The 12,868-nt window shown below is 40.6% G+C and overlaps 1 long non-coding RNA gene across 6 annotated transcripts; it reads right to left on the reverse strand.

Annotated features, from left to right (window-relative positions):
- Nucleotides 1-708: 708 nt before the first annotated feature.
- On the reverse strand, nucleotides 709-7,984 carry LOC119312399. Of its 6 annotated transcripts, none has more exons than XR_005151319.1 (10): nucleotides 7,645-7,984; nucleotides 7,297-7,541; nucleotides 5,486-7,073; nucleotides 5,334-5,383; nucleotides 4,261-4,401; nucleotides 3,986-4,167; nucleotides 3,337-3,447; nucleotides 1,664-1,750; nucleotides 1,171-1,289; nucleotides 709-1,057 (listed from the first exon to the last, which is right to left on the reverse strand). It is a non-coding gene; the product is annotated as an uncharacterized LOC119312399 (long non-coding RNA). The 6 variants fall into 6 exon arrangements; XR_005151320.1 differs by having other exon boundaries at nucleotides 3,993-4,167; nucleotides 5,334-5,428; nucleotides 6,979-7,073; nucleotides 7,645-7,963; XR_005151321.1 differs by having other exon boundaries at nucleotides 5,334-5,428; nucleotides 6,979-7,073; nucleotides 7,297-7,556; nucleotides 7,645-7,963.
- Between the last annotated feature and the right edge of the window lie 4,884 nt (nucleotides 7,985-12,868).

Genomic DNA, 12,868 nt, shown 5'->3' on the forward strand with positions numbered 1-12,868 from the left:
AGGCAAGTTTGGCAACATTGTATGGCAAAGTGTGGCATTCCTAGGCCTAGAACCAAACAACCCCATAGTGTTCACAATATACTGGGCTAGAGCATAACAGAGTGTCTTAACATTAATTTACTGGCTCTGGCAATCACATATAGTTAGTGTAGCCATCGCCCATGTCATCATCGGAACCTTCACACAGCGAGAGACATGTAGTGAAGTGCAGCCAAAGTATCATGAATCTTCAGGAAACGTTTTAGATGCGATGCAATCTACCTGATATGGTTACCTTGGTTAAACATGATAGATGAAAAACCTCTAACCACTAATCATTGGCAGCATGCTAGTATTTCTCAGCTCAAATATTCCACGCTCTTGATTGATGTTCTGATCACAACCAGTGTCTTTGACTGAATGATTAATGTTTAGGAACCACTACTAATATAATCTCTCAGCCAAAGCTTTGACAATACCATCTGAAGAGTCCAAGGAGTGCTTGAGCAGAACTATTTAGTCACACATTCAATATCATTGATCATTAAAGGTAGCAAGGAATAACCATTTTTTAAACTTCACCAGGTACCACAAAATTCAGAGTAGTTCAGTGAGAGATAAATAGATTATCATCTCTACCTTTTTTGTACAAAGCAAAGTTGGCCATTTTTCCATGTTCCTGAAATTCTTTTCACAAAAAGATTAACCCCAAAGATTGAAGAATCTGGCTAAGGTTCGAAGAGTGGTTATGTATCCCAAAAAATGTTTATGCATATCTCCCACTCTTAGTTTGATTAAAGATGTATACATCTGTTGAGTGCAAAGCTCCTTCAAAGACATACAGTTCACTGGATAATCATCAGATCCCTTGTCCCTCCAGAGAATAATTGTGTTGTCTTGTTTTGGGAAGGCCATGGTTGTAGACAACATTCATGAATATTAAGCAATGCACTTGGGAACCATGCTTCCTCTGATATATCTGATGCTTGTAGGATTGATTTTGGTTCTTGTAGAAACTTCATGGAGAGCTCCTCTAGGACCAATTTCCAGTAGACCTATGCAATGATCACCTAGGTGGCTATGTTTACATTAATCATTAAGAAGAAATGAAATTTTGAACTGGTATTCTACTTGTCCACCTTTACTATGATTCCATGAAGTAAATTGCAAAATTACGAAGGAAAAGCTGACCTCCTGATTGAACGGCGAATTTGTGGAAGAGGCCAAAGCTTGAAATTGGATCCTTGGCGTTCCTAAAAGCTTGGGCCCATTATCTTCCATCACTCTCCAAGATTCAGTGAAGATTTGCCCTGCATATAGACAATGGGGCAGCATAACAGGTGATCAGGTAACTGACAATAATCTCTTGTGGCAAGTGATACAAGTTCACTTACTCAGCTCGAATGTCGTACTCAACTAAAATAACTTTTTCTAAGCTGATTATGTGCCAATCAAGAAAGTGAGTTAAGAACACAAATGTACATAAAACAGAGGAAAAATCATCAAGATACGCATCAAAGAGTGTTGACGTATAAAGATTCTAGTATCGCATTTCAGGAACATTCATAACTTGGTCCATTCCAATGACCGTGTACATCCGATAAAAAAAACTCCCATCATGATTGCTGAGAACGGCTATCCTTCTTAACAAAGATCTTCTCCAAAAAACGTAGAAGACACTAACCTTCACAACAGATGCGAAGTCATCATCTAAGATTATAATGTCGGAGCTTTCTCTAGCAACTTCTGTCCCTGACATGCACATAGTAGCCTATACAACAGATCAAGCATTAGATATAAGAATAAAACAAAAGCTTCTGCAATATCAAGATAAATATATTAGATATGTAGTAGACAAGGCATAGTCTGATCTTCTCTGAAACTCGGTTATATTATTGATATAATGGAGTACCAAGACAAATATCGGGATACAATTATGCTTATATCAAATATCCACAAAATGAACTATGAAAACACATTCCTGGCATATATTATGGGAGTGTCTAATCAACAGAAGTCTGTTTTTAATTTTGGTTCAGGCTGTTTTTTTGTCCATTGTCTGGTCGACTCGTGTACATACTTGTTTTCTCTTCATATAGTAGTTTTGGAAAAAAAATATCTAATTTCATTTGGAGCTCAGGTCGGATTGACTTTTTGCTCACAGTTTCCAGCGTCCCACCCGGTCCAGATTGCAACCCACCCCTCCCCAAACAAAAAAGAAGTGTGAATGAGCAAGGTAGGCAGAGGGGTGTCGTGCTGATTCAGAGCATCTGGCCCTGCCGCATACATCGCCAATACCCCTGGGCAATCTACAAAGGTACCTCCCTCTTCCCCTGACTCTTCTATGATCCTACATCCACGTGTCACCATTTTTTGAATGATATCTAGTCTAGAACATCACTGAACTGAACTCCATAGAAACTGAATTTTAGTACAACACCTGTGAAGTCCTGCAAACCACCGCGCACATTACATATATATGGTTTTCGCTTTAACAAAAGAGCCCGACTGAAAAGTTCCAAACAACAACAGCAAGCTGGCTATCTAGTCTAGAACATTCTTCGGCAAAAGGGGACTACACAATTTAGTCAACAAACTTAGTTTAGAGGTGTAAATGTATGATGGCAGCGCACGCAATCCTTTTTGGTAGTCTCTGGCAACTAAATTTCGAATCATGGCATGATGGCAAGCAAGGAAAAGGTGGCAATTCATCACCAGTACCAAAATTCTCCATAGCCAGCTAGCTTTTATAGCTTCATGCCAACATTGGCCAGCTCCTTTAACATGCAGTAGAAACGAACGATTTAATTTACATTGTACAGTAAATCTGCATTCAAGTTTGGAAGTAGCACAGACCCTCATGTAAGGAGCAGAATAAATTTACAAAGAACAATCAGGCGCTTTGTATCTGAAATCGGGACCAACCTCTAAAATCTCTATATGGTGTTGTCCTCAAGAAATAGAAAAGTGAGTTATATACAGGGAGCATGTAGCAAAAGCAAGCCAGTTACTTGTTTCAGATGTGCGATCCTTGCTGAACATATAGCCAAAGAAGTAGAATAACTACCCATCACTAAAGTTTAAGTAGACTCTCTGATTTTTCTGGCCGTGCAGACATGTAAATATTTAGCAGATATGTAGACTAAAGTGTCAACTATAACACACTGTCCGCAATTGGAAGCAACATAATCAGTCTAGAATAAGCATTTGTAGCTAGATATATTACTTGTTTCAAGATGATTGCAATTTCTTTTAGGAAGAGAATCATAGCAGGAAGTCAACTATAAATTGGCAAGAAGTTGATTGTCCAGCAGTTTTTTCCGTGGTTGATTTGGGGCAAAAACGGAGAGGCCGTACCAGCTGCACTTCCTCATCTGTAACTTCCCGACACTTGTTCTTGTTTTGAATCATCTAGGCTGGCTATATTCGCTGCTTGAAGCACAAGTTCTTGTCTCTTTCTTGAGCCCTCTACATAGATAGAGGAAAACCAAGATGTATATTCCATCAGAAATCAAAATATCAACCTTCACTATCACAACCAGCCACAGAAAGTTAAATTGGAGAGCAGAAAATTTCATTGAACGAACCAGAGATGCAGTGTCAACTTTCTTAAATTCCAGTTAAGTTTTTTTATATATAAAAGAATACTATTTCAGAAGTGCTGAAAGAACCACTGGCTACTGGACCTGAATAAAAAATGTAGCAGAAAACAGTGACGTTACACATGGATTTGTAATCAGATCGTTATTGTAGCCGAAATAACACCTTGCGTCATAAAACATATATGATTATTGGCCTTAGATGTTCTACCCATCCTTTTTCCACCTCATGGAGAAATGATGGAAGCAGTACATTAAATCAAAAACCAAAGTTAGAACGACAATGACTTTTCTTACTAAAACTCAACATAATGATGATCTTCCACATAGATCTTGAAAAATAAATCAGCCATGTGACCAAGAAATAGCGAAAAAGTGCAGAAGTGCGTATGGATTGGTGAATGTACCTCTTACCCTGTCAACAAATTAGAGCAAGATACTCGGCTTGCAAAGGTACAGTACGTCGCCGCGCATTCAGCTGAGCTCACCCCCTTGAACTTGCAAGATGTGTGGGAATCCCACAAGAATGAAAGGCCTCATAGATATCCTCCTTGCTGAATCTGGTGCCAGAAACAGCAAGTTCCTCACACTGAAATCAAGTGTCGTCCTGAGATTATGAACACCAAGGGATAACAGGAGAGAATAAAAGCAATAGGAAGAGGAAAAGCCACTGCAGCCGCACCGTAACGGATGTAGACGGCGACGACAACGAGGCGTACTCGACCTCAACCACCGGTTCCGACGTCAACCATCTCCATCTCTTGCGGTGTGGAGGCAGCCCAACATCCACTATTATTTGCAACAAACCTTAACTGGCCAGCATCTAAAATAATTGCCATATCGGCAAGGAAGGAACGACCAACACAAAGACACATTAGTTTGTATACACACGCATATAAAATAAAACAAGCTGAGAAGGAATTAACAAGCTATAGAAGTACATGTAGCCATTCAATTTTTATCAAACAAAAGAACAGTTACAATCATAGTTTGCTTGAGTTGACTGACAAATATCCTTGAGAAGCAATAACCCAAATACTGGACATGGAGAAAATAAATGTGGATTCATACTATAACAGCTGAACGAAAATCGAGCAAAATGTATCGCCATGTTGAATAGGGCATAGAACAGTATTTTCCATGGATTAGCTCATGAGCATAAATAGGACACGTGTTCCATTCAACAGAAGATGTAACTAATTTAACATCCATACACATGTATTACAATTTGTATTATATGATGAATCCCCTTTTCACTTTATTCGATCCAAAGAGGGCCAATGTTTTTTCATGCTAACAACTTCCATATAGCAGGGTATGTACCTCGCGCAACACACATGTTACAAATTATTGACAGACATAATCAACATTTTTTATTATTAGTCCTACAAAGGACACACTGAAGAAACTTTTCAATGTTTATTACAGCCCAAAGAGCACTATCATGCCTGCCTTTTAGCCTCCCTTCAGCTGACCCCACTAATAAAATGAAGGTATCTTTTTAGCTAGGAAGTTCAGTAATCCATGTCAAGGAAAAAACAAGCTGAGGTATCAGAACGCCACTTGGATCAATCCTCTTGTTAGATAAAGATTTGTGTTCTCTCCATGAGACATCATAGTTAAAACTGTGTGAGTAATACAACATCTCTTAGATTTGTTTTTATGTGGTTGATTGTAGCTAAGACAAAATGGCAACATATATATAGTTGAACTAAAGAAAATACCAAACCCTCTAAAAAGGATATGGAGATTGACCTGCAGGGAAGACCATAGCATCCATCTAAAAGGAATAAGGTGAGACCAATCTGGAATCGAACCAACCAAATGTCATTTTTTCTAGAAGTTCCCAACTGTACAGAAAACATAGTGTTATAAAAATGTCACATCTGATGAACAAAGAAGTTTACCATACAGTAGGGTCTAAAGAGTTATTCTCCTCCATGGTACAAATAAGATCAAGACAAATAGCAGTGTCAATGTAAAGATTAGCTTCCGAAGGAGTGAGATGCATAATTCATTGATATGTCAAAATAAAAGGTCACCGGGAGAATGCAGGAAAATATAAATATAAACATGCAAAGCTCAGTCAGCACCAAGGAAAGGGGCAGCAAAGATGTACAACTGCACAGACGAAAAAAGAAACTATACGACAAATAAGAGCTCCATATTCTACTAAAAAGTAAAAAGTAATATCTATATATGCACCAAGGGCAATAGGGTGTCATTTTAAACAATGTTCAGAATGAGGGCTCTGATGAAACTTTTAATGCCTACAGCAGACACATCTAAACTGAATTTTGTTTTATTTTCTGTAACTAAGAAGTTGGAAATTGGCAATCATGTATATAGATTAAGGAAAAGTAGAGTAAAAAATGGATCACAGTTATGCTAGCAGCAAAGCATTCTGGAAATGAAAAGAAAAAAGGGAAACACAAGTTAGATCATTTCAGTCAAGTGCTGCAAGTATATCTTTCAAGCTTCGAAAAAAGTAGATACGGATCAAAAGAGGCTATCGCATCATCCTGATCATTAACACCAGAACCATAATTTTGGATTTCAAGACAAATAGCAGTGTCAATGTAAAGATTAGCTTCCGAAGGAGTGAGATGCATAATTCATTGATATGTCAAAATAAAAGGTCACCGGGAGAATGCAGGAAAATATAAATATAAACATGCAAAGCTCAGTCAGCACCAAGGAAAGGGGCAGCAAAGATGTACAACTGCACAGACGAAAAAAGAAACTATACGACAAATAAGAGCTCCATATTCTACTAAAAAGTAAAAAGTAATATCTATATATGCACCAAGGGCAATAGGGTGTCATTTTAAACAATGTTCAGAATGAGGGCTCTGATGAAACTTTTAATGCCTACAACAGACACATCTAAACTGAATTTTGTTTTATTTTCTGTAACTAAGAAGTTGGAAATTGGCAATCATGTATATAGATTAAGAAAAAGTAGAGTAAAAAATGGATCACAGTTATGCTAGCAGCAAAGCATTCTGGAAATGAAAAGAAAAAAGGGAAACACAAGTTAGATCATTTCAGTCAAGTGCTGCAAGTATATCTTTCAAGCTTCGAAAAAAGTAGATACGGATCAAAAGAGGCTATCGCATCATCCTGATCATTAACACCAGAACCATAATTTTGGATTTCTGAAGTTGCAAAATACTTTCTGGAAGTTCTTGTATTGTTAATTCACATTTATCCTACAACGTCCATAGATTATACAAAAAAATGGAGAAGAAAAAACAAATGAAAACATACAAATTCACATTAGCAAGACAAGCGGTAAACCTGCTCAAAGGTAGTCATCATCAACAATTCTAGCTTCAGTAATGACAACCAACCAGCACATATATCCATCCATGATACATAAAGGGGGGAAGTAAATTACCTTGGATGAGAACAAATTAATTGTCAGGTTGCTGCAGCTGCCAAAAATGCCTCAGCTTAATACATGGATTCTGTCAATGCAACTCACATTGTCACCTAGGTACACAAAAATAGACAAAAATAATGCATCAATTAAAAGGAGCCAAAACAAGCAGAGCAGATCATCATATCACAAACAAAAAAAAGAGGAAAGTCACTGGAATATAAGTAGAATAAAGTAGTTGGCATTCATATAAACAAATCTAAATAAGGATAAAATAAATCATAACATCAAATTGCAGGAACAAACGTGACTTTGCTTGAGACAGAGTGAATTCACCTTATTGTTCTTCACCAAACTCTTCCTTGGTATTCTTCCTCTTCTATTCTTTCTCAGATCTGCACACATCGTGCTTAGGAAAAAAATAAGAAATCAAAATCAGATTACTGGAGAACTGGGGGAATCAAAAGGGAGAGGAAGATGGAGAGGATTTATATGTGCAGCCTGGATTCTCCGGACTCACAGTCCTTCCCCCACCTCTGTCCTCCTCACCTTCCCAAGATCCTTCACACCCACCATAAAAACTACACACCCAAATCCTAAATTAATTTAGAGAGGAAGGAATCAGGAGGAGGAAGTTACATAGGGTGGAGCTCCAAGGAGGCATTGAGTCGTTTCCTTGCCTACCTCTCGAGCTGTCGCCTCCTCATCCATCCGTCCTCCCTGCCGTTGCCAGGAGATGCAATCGTCGCGTTCTCCTCCGTCCAGATGCGCTATTGCATCCCGCACTGACCACCTGATCCAACGGGTGGGCACTCGCGATGATGGTGACAAGGAGAAAGGAGGAGAGACAGAAGTGGCGCCGGCTGCTGGAGAGGATGAACGGGGAAGGAAAGGTGGCGGCGAGGGCATGGCTAGGGTTGGTGGGGAGGAGGAGGCGGGGATTGGTGGGCTGGATGAGGATGGGGGATTGGTGGGTAGGAGGATGCGCGATTGGTGGGGAGGAGGACGCGACCGACGCAGTTAATATTTTGTTCACCCAAACGCAGGGACACACACAAAGCACGCACACTGCCAAGCTCAGGCCCGCGAGAGCACAAGGCCCACCCGTCATCCGCTTGAGCAAGAAAGAGTAGCGTCAAAAGAAACAGGCCGTGGGATTATTGACAGCGCGGTAAAAAACCTCCAGCAAGGTAGATCGAGCGAGCGAGATCGAAAGCGGGATGCAGATGCCCTCGCTAGGCAGGTAGCCTAGCAGGGTTTATATGTTCAATATCTTTATCTTTATTATTACCTAATAATAAAGTAAATTGTGTTTTTTTCGTCCATCATGGTATTTTTTAGAAAAGTCCCTCCATTTCAGAGAATTCAACCCGCGGTCCTATTTTAAGTTAAAACGAATCGTTTTTTTATATTTTACACAAAAGTCCCTGTGTTTTGTTGAAATCAACCCGCAATCCGAATTTAAGTAACACCGAACCATTATTTTACATTTTTCAAAAACCTCCCCTGATGTTTTAGGTAATTCATTCGCGGATCATATTTAAGTCAAACAATGTTTTTTAAATCATACATATCTTTTAAATCGTAACTCCGATTTGAACATGTTATACATGAAATTTGATTAGAAAAATATGTAGAATATGAATATGAGATTATTTTCACCTGTTAAGTATTTTTAAATATTTTTTTGGAATATATTTAAGTCAAATAAATGATTTTCTAAATTATCCGTATCTTTTAAACCGTAACTTCGATTTTAACATATTATATATGAAATTTTATTAGAAAAATATGGGGAATCTAAATATGATGTTAATTTTACCTATTAAATATTTTAAAATATCTTGGGAGCAAACTTATAATTTATAGCGTAAGATCCGTTTTTCTTTCATACCGGCGGCGACCCGGATTGCAAGTAAACACCCCACTATAACAATATAGTGAAAAGAAAACACCGATAACTACACATGCATACCTCTGAAAAATGTCGCATGGGAAAGCAACAGATTTCTCATCGCAAGAGTGAGAGAAAGTGAGAGAGAGAGAGAGGGAGGGAGAGGGAGGAGAGAGAGAGACGCCTTAGGATTAAACATATTCAAACACGTTTTTTTGTTTTGTGTGAACACCGAGACCATCGCCGGCGAGGGTGAGAAGGAGGATAAGCGGCAACACAAATATGATGCCTCGCAAAAATAAAAGAGATGGACCTATTGTGGTCTTGGGTGATGGTTGTTGGGTTAAGAGTCTGTGTTATGTTTTCTCTCCCGTTGCAATGCACGGGCTTTTTTGCTAGTGCAACTAAACAAAAATGCCATAGTTGCACATTTAGTAAAGGTCTAGCTGCGCACGGTTTTTCGACATGACATGTAACTGATGCGGTGCTAAATATGAAGCCACATCAAAATCACATCAATTGCACATCTACTAAACCTCCTGTTACACATGGTTTTCAGACGTGCAACTGATGCAACGTTGGATGTGCAACTACACCGAAAAGCCTCGGTTGCATTTATGAAAGTAAAAGAAATCACAGTTGCACATGGTCTTATGAAGGGCATGTCACGTCCCCACGATGGAGGCACGACGAAGAGGCGGGATACGGTGGATTACCACGATTGAGGAAGAGATTGGGATGAGAAATCGATGAAAAGAGATGAGAAAAGTGAGAACCGGGAAGGTGAGGAACAGAGAACAGGAGGTCAGGGAGTCCAGACTCTATTCATTTTCAACATATCCACGTCAGGGTTACAAGTCTACTCCATCCGTTCCTAAATATAAGTCTTTTCAGATATTTCAATAAGGATTACATACGGATATATATAGATATATTTTAGAGTGTAGATTCACTCATTTTGCCCCGTATGTAGCCCCGCATTGCAATCTCTAAAAAGACTTGTATTTTGAACGGAGGGAGTAGTATTTATGTTGATCCTAGCCAGCCAACACAAAAGCAACACGCGGCCCATCACGTAGCCCGAGTCCAGGTTACAAATCATGTGGTGACAGCCCACAGCTGGGGTGTCACAAGGCAGCCGAGGCAATGTGCCAAGTCATCTCTAGTGGTCCAGCTCGGCTTGTGCTGCTGCAAGAGCAAAGCAGGCTCTTGCAGAAGAATCCACTTCCTCTTAACAAAAAGGTTGCATTCTCTTAACAAAAAGATGAAACAGAAAGGGCCCTGGCCGAGTTTTTTTTTGAACCGGTCGTACCCCTTTCCATTTGCATTAAACGGAAATACAATAGTTCTAGACATAACCAGGAAGAAGGGAAAGAGGGTAGCGAGTTCAACGCACTGCCAGGAAACCCACTATGCCCGCCCGCCATCAAAACAAGCACTATGGGGCATAAACTTGACAACACCACTTAGTTTTAACAGATTACAGAACCAGACACAAAATAACATGATAACTAGACATATTCCAATAAAGACGTCTGAAGCAGGAAGCCATGACGAAGCGCAACCGAATCAATCACCAAGGCAGCACTTCTCCAGTGTCATCCACCGTGTGTCTAGCCTCGCACATCGCCATCAGCCTGGTTGTGCTTGATCGGATCATCTCGGCTCTTTGACGTAGCTTCACTGATTCTTCCTTAGTCTGTAGGCCTGCCCAATACAAAAGAAAAGAACAAGCCGAAAACACAATCTCAAAAGGATATTTAATCAACTTTTTCTCAAAGGTAGCTCTATTACGTGCCAACCATATAGCCCAGGTTGCAGCAGCCAAGCCCACTGTGTAAAATCTGGACCCATTTGACAGAAACATATTGCACCACACATAGTATTGCCAAATGTTATTAGGGCAAAGCTCTGTCCCTAATACCACCCTAATGGCCCTCCAGGCCACTCATGCCATAGGGCAGGAGAAGAACAAATGGGAAGCTCTTTCCAACTTGTTGCAGAAAGAACACACAGGATTCCCTGGCCATTTTTTTTTTCATCACTGATTGGTGAGCACTGCATCTTGGGCCATTTGCCACAAGAAGACCTGAATTTTAAGTGGAAGCTTTGCTTCTCAGATCCACTTATAATTGCAACCACTGAGAGGTTTTTCCAGCCACAAGAGGGCCCTGACCGAGATAGCGATCAAACAAGCACGTGGGATCACTGAGGCCTATTTGTCAACCTTGCAGCAAGACATGTACGGATCATAGGCCCGACAATTATATATACTTCAGCTAAAGGAGCAACCTGTTGGTTCACCAAACCCCAACACGTTCTCCAGATCTAAAGGGATCCGGTACCCAACCACCGACTCCTCCCAGGATTGCGTTATCGATGGCAAGCCAGGAATAGTCAGAACCTGACTTCCGTATTTGAAATCACTGCTTATACAAAGTATTGGGCATACAAAAATATTCTGTAGTATTAGCAAGAGGAGGAAGGGTTATTTGGCAAACTAAGGGGCCGTTCGGAACCACTCCGCTCTGTAAATCCGCCGCGGAAGGGAGCGGCACGCAGTTCAATTTTAGCGAGCGGCGAAAGGGGTGCTCCGTCCGCTCCACTCTCTGGCGGAGGAGCAGAGGATTCTCGAACACAGCCTAAGCATAGGTCAGATGGCTAGGCTCCATGTAGGGGAACATGTTCATTCAGATTTAAGTGCTCACAGCGATGATGATGATGATGATGATGATGATGATAGGTGCGCTCACAGTGATGGTGAATTCTCTACTGTGTTTCTGAAGAATTCCCACGCACGACCAAATAACCCGTCACAGCAGAAGCTTGCATCTATTTGCCGTGTCGTCCAACAAACCGGAACCTCTGCGTTCCACAACGCCGGTTCGACTAAGAAAAACCATCAGCACTCAGCAGCAAAGGTGAAAAGCCGAAGCTTCGGCGCACAGGGTGATGAGTGCAAGACCAAGACTCCTCCTCTGTTAAGCATTTCCCATGCTACCTTTGTACATTTTACACTGCAAACGATTTTACTTACAAGCTACGATCTTCTTTACAAGCAACAAACGCCAAGAATCAAGTGGTAGCTGCATTTACCGTGTGAAAGAAACAAAGAACCGAAGGAAAATGAGAATCTGACGACAAAACCCCGGCACAGCGAAACAACACGACACTCGATGGTCAATATATACCCCGCCCGCGCCTCGGGGCGAGGCGATCATGATCAGTAGCTCTGCCCAACAGAGCACCTGATGTAAGAAACGGAGCACCTCGTATGTTTCTTACATCTCTGCTCGGTCTACTTCTGGTCGTCGCTGATGGACCCGTCCTTGTGCAGCTTTAGGCTGAGTTTGCTGAACCTCTGCCTCGAGTACTGCCGAGACGCCTTCCTCCAGTCTGTCCCCGCCTTCATCATCACCGCAAACTCGTCGTAGCTTATCTTCCCGTCCTGTAATGTCCAAAGATCACGACACGGACATCGATGTCAGGGTTGAACTTAGGGGGTTTGAACAAGTCAAGCTTGCAGCTTTCAACCGCAATTTGCATATTACATCATATCATTATTATATTGTCCTTGTGACCTGGTCTAGCTGGTATGTCGTTTACTTTGCAATCTCTAGTAGTGCCTGGTCTAGCTGATATGATTAACATCTTTCAACACAGTTTTCTCTAGGAACATATCAAAATTAACATATGAAAACAATAAGCGAGCTATTGACCTACAACATAATTTGCAAAATACTACCAGGACTAAGTTCATGATAAATTTAAGTTCAATTAATCGTATTACTTAAGAACTCCCACTTAGATAGACATCCCTCTAGTCATCTAAGTGATCACGTGATCCAAATCAACTAAACCATAACCGATCATCACGTGAGATGGAGTAGTTTTCAATGGTGAAAATCACTATCTTAATCATATCTACTATATGATTCACGCTCGGTCTTTCGGTCTCCAGTGTTCCGAGGCCATATCTGCATATGCTAGGCTCGTCAAGTTTAACCTGAGTAT

This window comes from Triticum dicoccoides, chromosome 5B (assembly GCF_002162155.2).
Source record: "Triticum dicoccoides isolate Atlit2015 ecotype Zavitan chromosome 5B, WEW_v2.0, whole genome shotgun sequence".
NCBI classification, from domain to species: Eukaryota; Viridiplantae; Streptophyta; class Magnoliopsida; order Poales; family Poaceae; genus Triticum; species Triticum dicoccoides.